Source organism: Rhinopithecus bieti, unplaced genomic scaffold (assembly GCF_001698545.2).
Source record: "Rhinopithecus bieti isolate Rb0 unplaced genomic scaffold, ASM169854v2 scaffold_3902, whole genome shotgun sequence".
Classification (NCBI taxonomy): Eukaryota; Metazoa; Chordata; class Mammalia; order Primates; family Cercopithecidae; genus Rhinopithecus; species Rhinopithecus bieti.
This window is the reverse complement of record NW_016804460.1, coordinates 641592-653917: the sequence shown is the minus strand read 5'-3', so window position 1 is coordinate 653917 and position 12326 is coordinate 641592. Positions and strand designations below refer to the sequence as shown.

Below are 12326 nucleotides of genomic sequence, written 5' to 3'. Positions count from 1 at the left end.
ACTGTGCATTTCCCTGATAATTCGTGACGTTGAGTATTTTTTTTTTTCTTTTTTTTGAGACGGAGTCTCCCTCTGTCGCCCAGGCTGGAGTGCAGTGGTGCGATCTCGGCTCACTGCAAGCTCTGCCTCCTGGGTTCACGCCATTCTCCTGCCTCAGCCTCCCGAGTAGCTGGGACTACAGGTGCCCGCCACCTCACCCGGCTAGTTTTTTTGTATTTTTTAGTAGAGACGGGGTTTCACCGTGTCAGCCAGGATGGTCTCGATCTCCTGACCTTGTGATCCGCCCGTCTCGGCCTCCCAAAGTGCTGGGATTACAGGCTTGAGCCACCGCGCCCGGCCGACGTTGAGTATTTTTTCATGTTTATTGGCCACTTGTATATCTCATTTTGAGAAATGTCTATTCATGTCCTTTGCCCACTCTTTCATGGGATTATTTGCTTTTTTCTTGCTGATTTGTTTTATTTCCTGGTAAATTCTGGATATTTGAATCCTGTGTTGGATGCATAGTTCGTGAATATTTTCTCTCACTCTGTGGGTTGTCTTACTCTGCTGATTATTTCCTTTGCTGTGCAGAAGCTTTTTAGTTTAATTAGGTCTCATTTATTTTGGTTTTTGCTGCATTTGCTTTTGAGTTCTTGGTAATGAATTATTTGCCTAAGTCAATGTTTAGAAGAGTTTTCTGATGCTATCTTCCAGAGTTTTTATGATTTCAGGTCTTTGATCTAAGTCTTTGATCCATCTTGAGTTGATTTTTGTATAAGGTGAGAGATGAGGATCGAATTTCATTCCTTTGCATATGGCCTGCCGATTATTCCAGCACCATTTGTTGAATAGGGTGTCCTTTCCCCACTTTATGTTTTGTATGCTTTTCAAAGATTAGTTGACTGTAAGTAGTTGGTTTTTTTTTTTTTTTTTTTTTTGAGACGGAGTCTCGCTCTGTCACTCAGGCTAGAGTGCAGTGGCCGGATCTCAGCTCACTGCAAGCTCCGCCTCCCGGGTTCACGCCATTCTCTTGCCTCAGCCTCCTGAGTGGCTGGGACTACAGGTGCCCACCACCTCGCCCGCCTAGTTTTTTTGCATTTTTTAGTAGAGAGGGGGTTTCATCGTGTTAGCCAGGATGGTCTGGATCTCCTGACCTCGTGATCTGCACATCTTGGCCTCCCAAAGTGCTGGGATTACAGGCTTGAGCCACTGCACCTGGCCATAGTTGTTTTTTTTTTCTGGGTTCTCTATTCTGTTACATTGGTCTACATGTTTTGTTTTGTTTTATCAGTACCATGCTGTTTTGGTAACTATAGCCTTGCAGTATAGTTTGAAGACAGGTAATGTGATGCCTCCAGATTTGTTCTTTACACTTAGCTTTGCTTGGGGGCTATGCAGTCTCCTTTTTTGGATTCATGTAAATTTTAGGATTTTTTTTTCTAGTTCTGAGAAGAATGACGACGGTATTTTGATGGGAATTGTATTGAATCCGTAGATTGCTTTTGGCAGTACGGTCATTTTCACAATATTGACTCTATCCATCCATGAGCATGGGATATATTTTCATTTGTTTTTGTCATCTATGATTTCTTTCAGCAGTATTTTGTAATTTTCCTTGTAGAGATCTTTCACTTCCTTGGTTAAGCATATTGCTATTTTATTTTTTATTTTTGAAGCTGTTGTAAAAGGGATTGAGTTCTTGATTTGATTCTCAGCTTGGTTATTGTTGGTATATAGCAGTGCTACTGACTGTACATTGATATTGTATCCTGAAACTTTACTGAATTCATTGATCACATCCAGGAGCTTTTTGGATGGGTCTTTAGGGTTTTCTAGGTATTCGATCATATCATCAGCAAACAGTGACAGTTTGACTTCCTCTTTTCCAATTTGGATGCCCTTTATTTTTTTCTCTTGTCTCATTGCTCTGGCTAGGACTTCCAGTACTATGTTGAATAGAAATGGTGAAAGTGGGCATCCTTGCCTTGTTCTAGGAGGAATGCTTTTAACTTTTCCCTGTTGGCTGTTGGTTTGTCATAGATGGCTTTTGTTACCTTGAGATATGTCCCTTCTATGCTGATTTTACTGATGGTTTTGATCATAAAGGGATGCTGGATTTCATTAAATGCTTTTTTCTGCATCTATTGAGATCATCATATTATTTTTATTTTTAATTCTGTTTATGTGATGTATCACAGACACTATATCCAATTTCCTGTTGGGCATATCCACTGGCAGTTGTTCAGCAAAGACAAACTCCCAGGCTAGACATCTCACCTCTCCCACCGGCCAAACACCCTGGAAGTCAGGGCATGTTGGTAGATTCTTCCTTTTCTCCTCCCTTCCTATGATCATCCATCAGAAAACCCCTTATTTTCTTCTGGACACATAATTCTTCCAAGGGAAACCTCAGAAAGGACAAATATAATTGGGCTAGACAGAAATCCTGTTAAAAATTCCTCTCTTTTTTTTTTTTTTTTTTTTTTTTTGAGTCGGAGTTTTGCTCTTGTTGCCCAGGCTGGAGCACAATAGCACAATCTTGGCTCACTGCAATCTCTGCCTCCTGGGTTCGAACAATTCTCCTGCCTCAGCGTCCCGAGTAACTGGGATTACAGGCGCGCGCCACCATGTCTGATTATTTTGTATTTTTAGTAGAGATGGAGTTTCACCATGTTGGTCAGGCTGGTCTCCTGACCTCAGGTGATCCACCCACCTCGGCCTCCCAAAGTGCTGGGATTACAGGCATGAGCCACCGCGCTCGGCCTAAAGATTCCTTTCTAAACAAGCTGCTTAGAAAGACAAGCAACTCTGAAGCTCCCATCATCCCAGCAGTTCATTGCGAGGACAACTTCTTCACTCCAGAATTGAACCACACTCAAGGATTATAGGTAGACACCCAACAGCAGAACCTGTTGATTGTTCAGGTGAGCTGTCAAAGAGCACTAAAGGGACTGGTGAATTCTTGCCAGAAGTGGCAAAAATGACTATTCCTATGTTATACTGTGTTTTCGAAAATAACACCTGGAAACAATTCAATTGCGCTTCCTTAAACAAAATGAATGTCTGTGTCCTCTAAGCCCTCAAGTTCCCAGGGCTGCGACTTTGCATTCGAATGATGCAACAGCGCTTGCAACTGTGAGATACGCAGTCTCACTAGAACAACCAAGAGTGCAACAGCGCCCTGTGGAGCAGCGCCAAGGCCAGAGCAAGGGCTGCATCACCGCGCAGTCAGGGACTCAGAAAGCGGGCGTTATCGGGACATTGTGACTCTAACATGCCTTCAGGTAGCAATCTTTTCCCTACGAAGTGACCTAGTGAGAAGTGCACTAGTTTGTTCCACACAAAATACTGGGTAAGAACTGCCCGTACACTCTCCTCCTGACAAAAGATCCTGTCAGAGCCGGTCTGGGAGCCTCCATCTGTGATGAAGACCTTGGCGCTTCCTAGCACCTTCCTTGTCTTTGATTCTTTCAGCAAAAGCCGCCCGTTTGCTCAACAATCTCATCCCCCGCAGGTCGAGTTTGAAGGGGCCCTTCAAGCTAGGTGACCTAGCCGTGGCGGCGATTGCATTGTTAACTACTGGCCTTAAACAGAGAGAGATGAAACAGAAACGGGCTCGTCCGGGATTTGAACCCGGGACCTCTCGCACCCAAAGCGAGAATCATACCACTAGACCAACGAGCCAGAATTGGAGTAATGTTTTTCTCTAAGAGTGTTCATTTTTTTTGTTGTTGTAGCCCAACACTTGAACAGCTTTGATTCCTTTCGAGTCCAGTGATTTTCTCCAGACCCCAGGAAAGCCAACGTGAGGGTTCGGAAGGATCCGAGCCGCAGCTTTCCGCAGGTAGAAACGTTCATTTCAGGATCCCGGCCCAGCTGTGTTGGTCAATGGACAGGAAGGGTTTGAGTACTCAAAGGGACTGAACCATTTAAGGTGGCCGGTGGTTGGAGGACCCAGGAAAAACAAGAACGACCGATTTCACTCGCCGAAAGATAAAGGTCACCGCGGGACTTGCAGGGGAAAATGTCGAACCAACATTACCAAAGGTGTTGAGCTCTAAAAGCCACTACCTCAGACCTCTCGCCTACAGCACCCAGCACTCCACGTGGGTGCTTTGGCCTTTCGCTTTCAGCTTTAGTTGATTACCTCTGTATTATAGGTTTAGATTTAAGGTGTCTTTCAAGGGCGCCCAAGAGGTGCCGTCGGGGAAAAGTTGCTCTCTGCCCACACTCTCTTCTGTAGAAGCCCACTTCTCTACCACTCAAAAGGTGGTGGGTGGGTAGTGGGGGGAGGATTGTCTTTACTCAGCAGCCTTTTCTACTTGGGAACCGAAGCTCCCGGGCTCTTGCTCTAACCTTCCCAGGGCGCAGCAGTGTCTGCCTTGATCACATTACTTGCCCTGCGCCAAGCTCGCCCCCGGCCAGTGGGAGCTGTCTAGTGAATGAGAACCTCCTGGTCAGGCTGACACCAAAGGAGAGAAAAGAAGAGAAACTCTTCCTCCCCAACCTTCCCATGCGACGAAGCCACTTTTATTCTTTCTGGACTTCAAGTTGGCGCTTAGAAAAGCCCGGAGGCCCAAAGATAAGGAGCTGCCGCCCGGACTCCGAGATGCTAGGAAGAGGAGCGTTAAAGGACCAAGGAAAGGGCTGGACCCCTTCTAGCCACCTCTGCTTCAGGTAACTTAGAGGAATCTGTGACCGAGACTGACTCCGCTGAAAGTCTGGGGGAGATCTGGAAGCCTTCGTGCCCTCACTGTGTCCACCCCCAAACTGAAGGCCCGAGGGGTACGTCCTGTGCTTGAAGACAGCCGCCTCCCGTTTCAAAACAACCCCAATCTCAGACTAAGAGAGTTGGATTAAGAATCTAAGTGGGTTGGGAGAATGTCTCTGATCACTCTTGCATTCTCTTCCGTAATGAAACGCACCCTGACCCTGATGTTCGACAGTTGGGACTTGTCAAGCCTGATGCTGGGGAGCATGTACCGTGGAGCATGCGTTGTTAAGATAGCAATATATATTAATGCTCGTGTCTTTTATGGTTTGTTTGTTCGTTTTTGATGAGCAAGCAAACTGAAAACTCATCTCTTTTAAAGAACGTAAGTCATTTGCCTAGCGAAACATATACTTTTAATTTTAGTAATAAAAATAGAGCCACTTTTAAAAGATAATAATTCAGCTATCTCCAAAGAAGCAAATAATCCAGAATTTAAAAGTTGGAATGAATAATCATTACTTTTATTAAATAATTTTGTTACTCCCCTTTTACCCTTACAGTGACTTGCATTCCAGTCCAGGCCTGGTGAAGAAAATGTTTTTTTCTTGTACGTAAGAGTCACGTCCTTCAAAAATTCCTTTTAAGGTATTTCTTATTTAGACGTAAATACTAGTTACCTAGTATTTTATCTGCATAATTGATTGATTGTTAAATGCACACTCTGCGTTGCGGCTCCATAGCTCAGGGGTTAGAGCACTGGTCTTGTAAACCAGGGGTCGCGAGTTCAAATCTCGTTGGGGCCTTAACAACAGGGTTTTTTTGTTTTTGTTTTTATTTTTTTTCCCCTTCCCCCCCTCAAAAGAACAGGAGCTTTTTAGCCTTTTCAATGCTGAAACAGACTAGTGAAGAAAGGAAGCACTTGATGATCTTTCCGTGAAAGCCAGATCCTGGATTTGAGACGAAAACGTACAGCGTCGGATTCCTATGAAGGATACCGGGAAAACAGGTGTTTGTACCCTGCAGTAAGCGAGGAAGAAACTAGATTGCTCACGTCTCTAGGAGAAAAGTGCTAGACTTGGTCCATATCTCTGTGTTTGTGGGGAAGAGATCTAACCTAATCTGCTGATAGCCATGATCCCCGGAGTCCTGCGCACTTCTCTTCTCCACTTGCAGACTGCTTGGTGGTCCGTTCCTGCCATCCTGGGGCGAAAACTGGCTCGCAGATTACTCTGAGGGCAGCCTAGTTCAGAAGCTACGCAGATTCACCCCAAGCCGGTGGCTTCAGCTCTGTTTCCATTCTCACTACCTCCTACTCAGATCTCACTTCCTACTGCCTCAAGGCTGCTCCCAGGACTCAGTTCTACAGATCTGGCTCTCTGGAAACTTCTTGAACTCTAATCTGAGTCCAAATACAAAGTCAGGAGTCTCACCAGCAGCTACTCAATGCACAAATATCTACACTAACATCTCTCATGGACAATTTTCCATAGCTCAGCTGGTAGAGCGGAGGACTGTAGGAGTTTATAACTACGGCCATCCTTAAGGTCGCCGGTTCCATTCTGCCGGTGTTTTCGTGTTTCAGTCTACTCAGCCAACAGAAGGTTTCATTAATGTATCCTCCTAACCCAAAGACTGTGAAGCACTAATTGGGTTTCTATTTTAAGGCAGCAAAAGAACATTTTGCTGACCATGAACCTTAATTTTATGCGTCCTCTGTGATTCTGCAGTAGAGGTGATTCTGTTTACTCATGAGGTGTAAATTAATGACGTTCTTTTTAGATTTGAATCAATCTCCTAATCTGTAAGACTAGTTAACATTGAGTGGATAATGGGTAACATCCCTAAACCTCAACCCCAAACCCTACACTTTTTCATTACGGTGAATAATTCATACTAGACAATTCAGGGTTTAAGGAGAAATACTTTAGAAAGGCCTGCCCCTCAAAAGGATCTAAACAAACGATACCGAGAATAAGCAAAAGGTCAAGTATGCATATGGAAAATCTTCCTTCCCTAATAAGAAATCAAATTGGAAACTATTTATTAACATCTAATACTGATAAGAACATTCTTGTAGAATGTCATGGCTTTCTGGAGGACAATTAGGCATTATAAATCAAGAACTCTAAAAAGACATTGTATTTAATCAAGTATTCTATTTCTACTTTTAGAAATTTATTATTCAAGAATGAAAAAGAATATATGCCAAAATCTGTTTATCTGTGGGTGACTGATATTCTTTATACTTTTATGTATTTTTCAAAATGTGCCACTTGTATACATTACATAAAAAAACAGTTTTTTACTTTATAAAATAAAGTTTAAAAATACCCAGTGCCATTATGGTAGACAATTTTTGCAGTTTCTTACAAAACCAAATACATGTTTCTCATACAATCAGCAATCACACTCTTAGGTACTTACCCAAATGAGTTGAATATATGTCCACACAGTACCCTTCACAGCTGTATGTATAATTAGCAGCTTTATGTATAATTGCCAAAACTTGGAAGCAATAAAGATATCCTTTAACAGGTGAATAAACTGTGCTATATCCACATAATGGAATATCAATCAGCCCTTAGAAGATATATGTTATCAAGAAATAAAAAGACATGGAAGTAAATTTAAAGGCATATTACTAAGTAAAAGAAGCCAATCTGAAATGCCTGTGTACTATATGATTTCAACTATATGACATTCTGGAAAAGGCAAAACAATGTAGACAGTAAAAGCATCGGCAGTTTCCAGGAGTTAGGTGAGAGGGATGAACATGTGGAGCACAGAAGACTTTTAGGGCAGTGAAACTACTCTGTATGGTGTTATAATAGTGTATATATGTCATGATTATGATGCATTTGTTCGAGCTCATAGAATGTACAGCACCAATAGTGAATCTTGATTTAAACTACAGACTTTGTTTAATAATGGTGTATCAATGTTAGTTGTAACAAATGTACCATACTGGTGCAGGATGTCCTTGACAAGGGAGGCTGTGGGGACAGAGGGCAGAATGTAAGAACTCTCTACTTTCCAGCCAGTTTTGCTGTAAACTTAAAACTGCTCTTGGATGTAAAATCTATTAATTTTTTAAAAACTTGATGACTTAAGTAATTCACAGTTTAGTTGAAGTAACAAAATAGATAACGCTGTGTTGATTTATTGATACTGCCATAAAGGTTTACAAAATGATATAGGACCACATTTAAGACAATGAAAAGAGGGATCAGAATGGTGAGGAGGAACTAACTGAAGAGAGCTTCCTGAAGTTGAATTTTGAGCTAGAATTTGACAGAAATATTGATGCAAGCTTAAGTGAGTTAGGGAGCCTTCCGATATGTGTGTGTGGAGACAGATGTGTTGGGGGAAATGCCAGGGGACAGCAGGAAGGATAGGGGTTCAGAATCATTTGGTGGTGCAGAGGTGATGCAGGCAGAAAAAAGGCAGGGATGATGAGTGGCATGAATGAGGGGAGATAGAAACAAGTCAGCATCCTTCCATCAACAGGAGAGGGAATTAACTGAAACTAAGGGACAGTGAAAAGAATAAAACAATATAAGCAAAAACATTCTGAGGTGGTGCTCTTGAGAGTCTGGGGAATGCTAGTGTCCTTGGTGGATGGAGAGAGTGCTGGAATGTGGAAAATGCTGGCCTGGCGGGGAGGAGGAGAGGAAGAAGGAATGGAGGAAATTTCAGTGCACTTTATTTCAATAGAAATGATGGCCTCTATGGAGCTGAAAACATCCAGCTAGATAGATCAGGTTTCTGGGAGTCACTAGAAGGAGGTGAACAGAAAAACAAAAATTAACCCAGTCTCAAGATAATGCACAGAATTACTTTTCAGGAAGAAGGGAAAACAAACTGTCAGCCTGAAATAATCAAAAGGGTAAGACTCTAATTTAAAGAGAGTTTACTCAAACCAAAACTGTGAGGATGGGCCACCTGGAAATACCAACTCCAAAGGAATAGGGTCAGCATTCTGAAGAAGGAAAGTTGAGGTTTTATTTCTATAGGCAGAGACAGAGGAGTTTTTAGCAGGATTACATTATTCATGATTCATACACTGTTCATACAAGGTTGGCACATAGTTACAGCCATTTGATTGGTTATAGGTAGTGTTTCTTTTTGGCAAGGGTACATTTAACATTTTTTGTAGAGGGCATAATAATCATGGGTTTTCTGTTATCTGGTCTAAGCAAACAAAGCAGGACAAGACAAAGGGAAATTCATCTATAACGAGGGTCATTAATTAAGAAGACTGGAGGGTTTTTTTCTTGATGTCCTTTAATTCTCTCTGGTACACACAGAACCAGAAAAATAAGAAAGTGAGTTAATCTATAATGTGAGAAAGAAGTTGTAACCATACGTGACTCAGATCACAGTCACATCTCTCTGAAGGCTTAGAGCATTGTGGCGGTGGGTGGGGGTGTTCCAACAACTTTTAAATTTGATTTATTTTCATAAAACAGAATTGGAAGACAGAACACTTGCCTTGTGGAAAAAGAAAGAACAATGATACAGAAATTATGCAAACAGAGAATTTTATAAAAGTGCCAGGAAGGTCCAATTTATCCACAGATATAGAGATATTTTCCCTCGACTAGGCACTGGGAGCAAAACATGCCTTGTCTCTCGATTTCTGAGAGAAGCAAAACAAAAGGCTTCTTTTGTGAACATCTTGGGGGCCCAAGATATTTCTTGGTGATAGGTGGGTGAAAAAGAAGGGAACTGGTCTGGAGGAGTCATCAAAGTGAAATGGAAGATGTTCTGGGAGTGCACGGAAGAGGATTTTGAATGAGTAGGGAGGAAGATATAAAAAGGAGGGCAGAGTCAAAAAGTGGCATGAGGCTAGGCGCCCAGGAGTTCGAGATCAACCTGGGCGACCTAGAGAGACCATGCCCCTCCCCACTCCCGCCGAATCCCTGGGCTCTACCAAAATAAAAAAGCAAGTAAGCAAACAACCGGGCGTGGGCGTGATAGTGTAGAACTGTGATCCTAGCTCCTTGGGAGACAGACGGGAGGATCGCTTGAGCCCGGGAGCTCGAGGCTGCAATGAGTAGTGATCGCATCACTGCACTCCAGCCTGGTTGGCATGACACTTGGTTCTTGCACAGAGTCGCTGTTCTCTGCTCAGTTTCTTTCATTCATTCCTCATGTCACCGCAGCGAAATCTCTCCCCCAGGAAGCTGCCTGGCCAAATCCATGAGTACTTCTGTAGGTGACGGGCTGTAGTGGCTGAAAAACGCAGTAGGACAACCATTCTGAGACGATACCACTAAATAGGCCCTAAGTGTATCCCTTCTAATTTTCCACAGTGGGTTAGTTTCTACGCGAGTATTGTAGCTGGGTAGTTCAGAAACCCGAACTGTCGCCACCACCGTTACCTGATTCACTTGGAAGGGGCAGGAGGGTGACTAAACCCACAACATTCACAGACGCCCCCTGGGCCCAATGAACGGAGTTAGTCAAGAATCCGTTTTGAAGTGTTTTTGAATCACAAACTCAAAATAACTGTTTACTTGTCTTCTCCCCATTCCCCATGAGATAATGATCCCTGAATGAGAGCATGAACCTTGCTGAGTGTATTTTTTAGACGGAGTCTTACTCTCTCGCCAGTGCTAGAGTGCAGTGGCGCGATCTTGGCTCACTGCAACCTCCACCTCCCGGGTTCAAGCGATTCCCCCGCCTCAGCCTCCCGTGTAGCTGGGACTACAGGTCCGTCCGCGCCACCACGCCCGGCTTTTATGTTTTTTTTACTAGGACGGGGTTTCACCATGTTGGTCAGGATGGTCTCGATCTCCTGACCTCTTGATCCGCCCACCTCGGCCTCCCAAAGTGCTGGGATTACAGGTGTGAGCTACTGCGCCCGGCCGCTGAGTTTTTGCTTTCCCCATCCATCCATCCATCCATCCATCCATCCATCATGTTCAATTACAAAAGTAACGTGGTTAGAACCAAAATAGGGTCTGGGCAGGATATTTCGCGAGCACAGAGCTGCAACTCCTAAAGCAGTCTCGGCCGCGGGCGGATGGGACCAATGGGAAAGTTTCTGGAAAAACTTGCTGACCATCTTATGCTTAAATTAGGTAATGACAATAATTCAATGCGAGCGTGTATTTTAGAAGAGAACTGAACTTTCCTAATTGCGGGAACCCAAATGGCGCAGTGCAAAAACTGGGATCCAGGGAGTCAGTACGGGTAAGGTAGGAGAGACAGCGGACGAGGAGGCCTCCCTCCTTCCCTAACCGACACTATTCCCAATCGGAAACCGAAGCGATTTTAATCTTGAACACAGAATTCAGAAGAACTAATGCTGTGCAATCCGGCAGCGTCCTGGGGAAGGAAGATTTAATTTCCTTAATAGCTAGAATTTGTTGGCACTTCAGAATCCTTGCTGGATAAAACATACCACTGGCAGTGGTGGGATTCGAACCCACGCCCCCGAAGAGACTGGAGCCTAAATCCAGCGCCTTAGACCGCTCGGCCACACTACCACACAAGCTGTCACTGTTTGCAATTACGTTCTTCATTCTCTCAACATTTTGCCCCAGCGTTCAAGTGCAAAATTCTGAACTTCGCGGAAACAGAGCTCCGGAAAGCATTTTAGTTCATCCTTAGGAATTTAAGCAAACGCAAGGAGAGGAGGAATTACTGAATTTTCACTCGCCCCGGGAAGTGTGGGCTAGCAGGTAATCGACGATTATTAGCGTCAATGTCTCTGGAAGACCTTTATCTTTTCCTTAACCTAGGCAATAAAACACAGAAACTTTAAAAATCCTATGGTGATGTGCAAGTTATTCGAGAAGACTGAATAATAAGAACTCTTTGCTGTTGGATCGTGGTTCTGTGGGTACAAATATTTCTTAGAGTGCCATGGGGTCGAAGTTCAGATCACTTAATAGGCGCCCTTTAGTTCACAGACCTGTAAGCCTGTCACTGCGTTCAAAGGAAACTCGATGGTCGCTCCCTCCTGCAGTTTGAGCATGGCGAGGTTGGGTGTAATTGCCGGGCTTCTTGTTGAGGAAGAAGGCCACTCTGCACGCTCAGGTAGACCGACGCCCATGCCCACGGTAGAATCACGGCTTCCTTTCATAAGGACCGAAGCGACCCCCAGAAGGCGGTCACATTCCAAGGGCATCCCCAGCTCAGAAAGGTGATTCCCGGGCTTCCCTGGAGCCCTGGTGCTGCTCATTCTCTTTTCTTTTCTTTCCTTTCTTTTCTTTCTTTTCCTCTCTCTCTCTCTCTCTCTCTTTCTCTCTTTCTCTTCTTTCTTTCCTTTCTCTCCTTCCTTCCTTCCCTCTTTCCTCTCTCTCTCTCTCTTTTTCCCCCCTCCCTCCCTCTCTCCCTTTAGGCAGTATGGCTATTTTCATGATGTTGATTCTTCCTATCCATGAACATGGCCTGTTTTTCCAGTTGTTTGTGTCTTTTCTGATTTCCCTGAACAGTGGTTTGTAATTCTCTTTGAAGAGGTCCTTCACTTCCATTGTTAGCTGTATTGCTAGGTATTTTATTCCCTTTGAAGCAATTGTGAATGGGAGTTCATTCCTAATTTGGCTCTCTACTTGCCTGCTGTTGTTGTATAGGAATGCTAGCAGTTTTTTTTTTTTTTTTTTTTTTTTTTTTTTTTTTT

General features: G+C 43.7%; 3 non-coding genes across 3 annotated transcripts; 1 reads left to right on the top strand and 2 right to left on the bottom strand.

Moving 5' to 3' along the window:
* Window positions 1-3594: 3594 nt before the first annotated feature.
* Window positions 3595-3666, bottom strand: TRNAP-UGG (transfer RNA proline (anticodon UGG)). Its single transcript has one exon. It is a non-coding gene; the product is annotated as a tRNA-Pro (tRNA).
* A 1760-nt stretch (window positions 3667-5426) lies between these two features.
* TRNAT-UGU (transfer RNA threonine (anticodon UGU)) lies at window positions 5427-5499 on the top strand. The gene has a single exon. It is a non-coding gene; the product is annotated as a tRNA-Thr (tRNA).
* A 5609-nt stretch (window positions 5500-11108) lies between these two features.
* Window positions 11109-11190, bottom strand: TRNAL-UAG (transfer RNA leucine (anticodon UAG)). The gene has a single exon. It is a non-coding gene; the product is annotated as a tRNA-Leu (tRNA).
* Between the last annotated feature and the right edge of the window lie 1136 nt (window positions 11191-12326).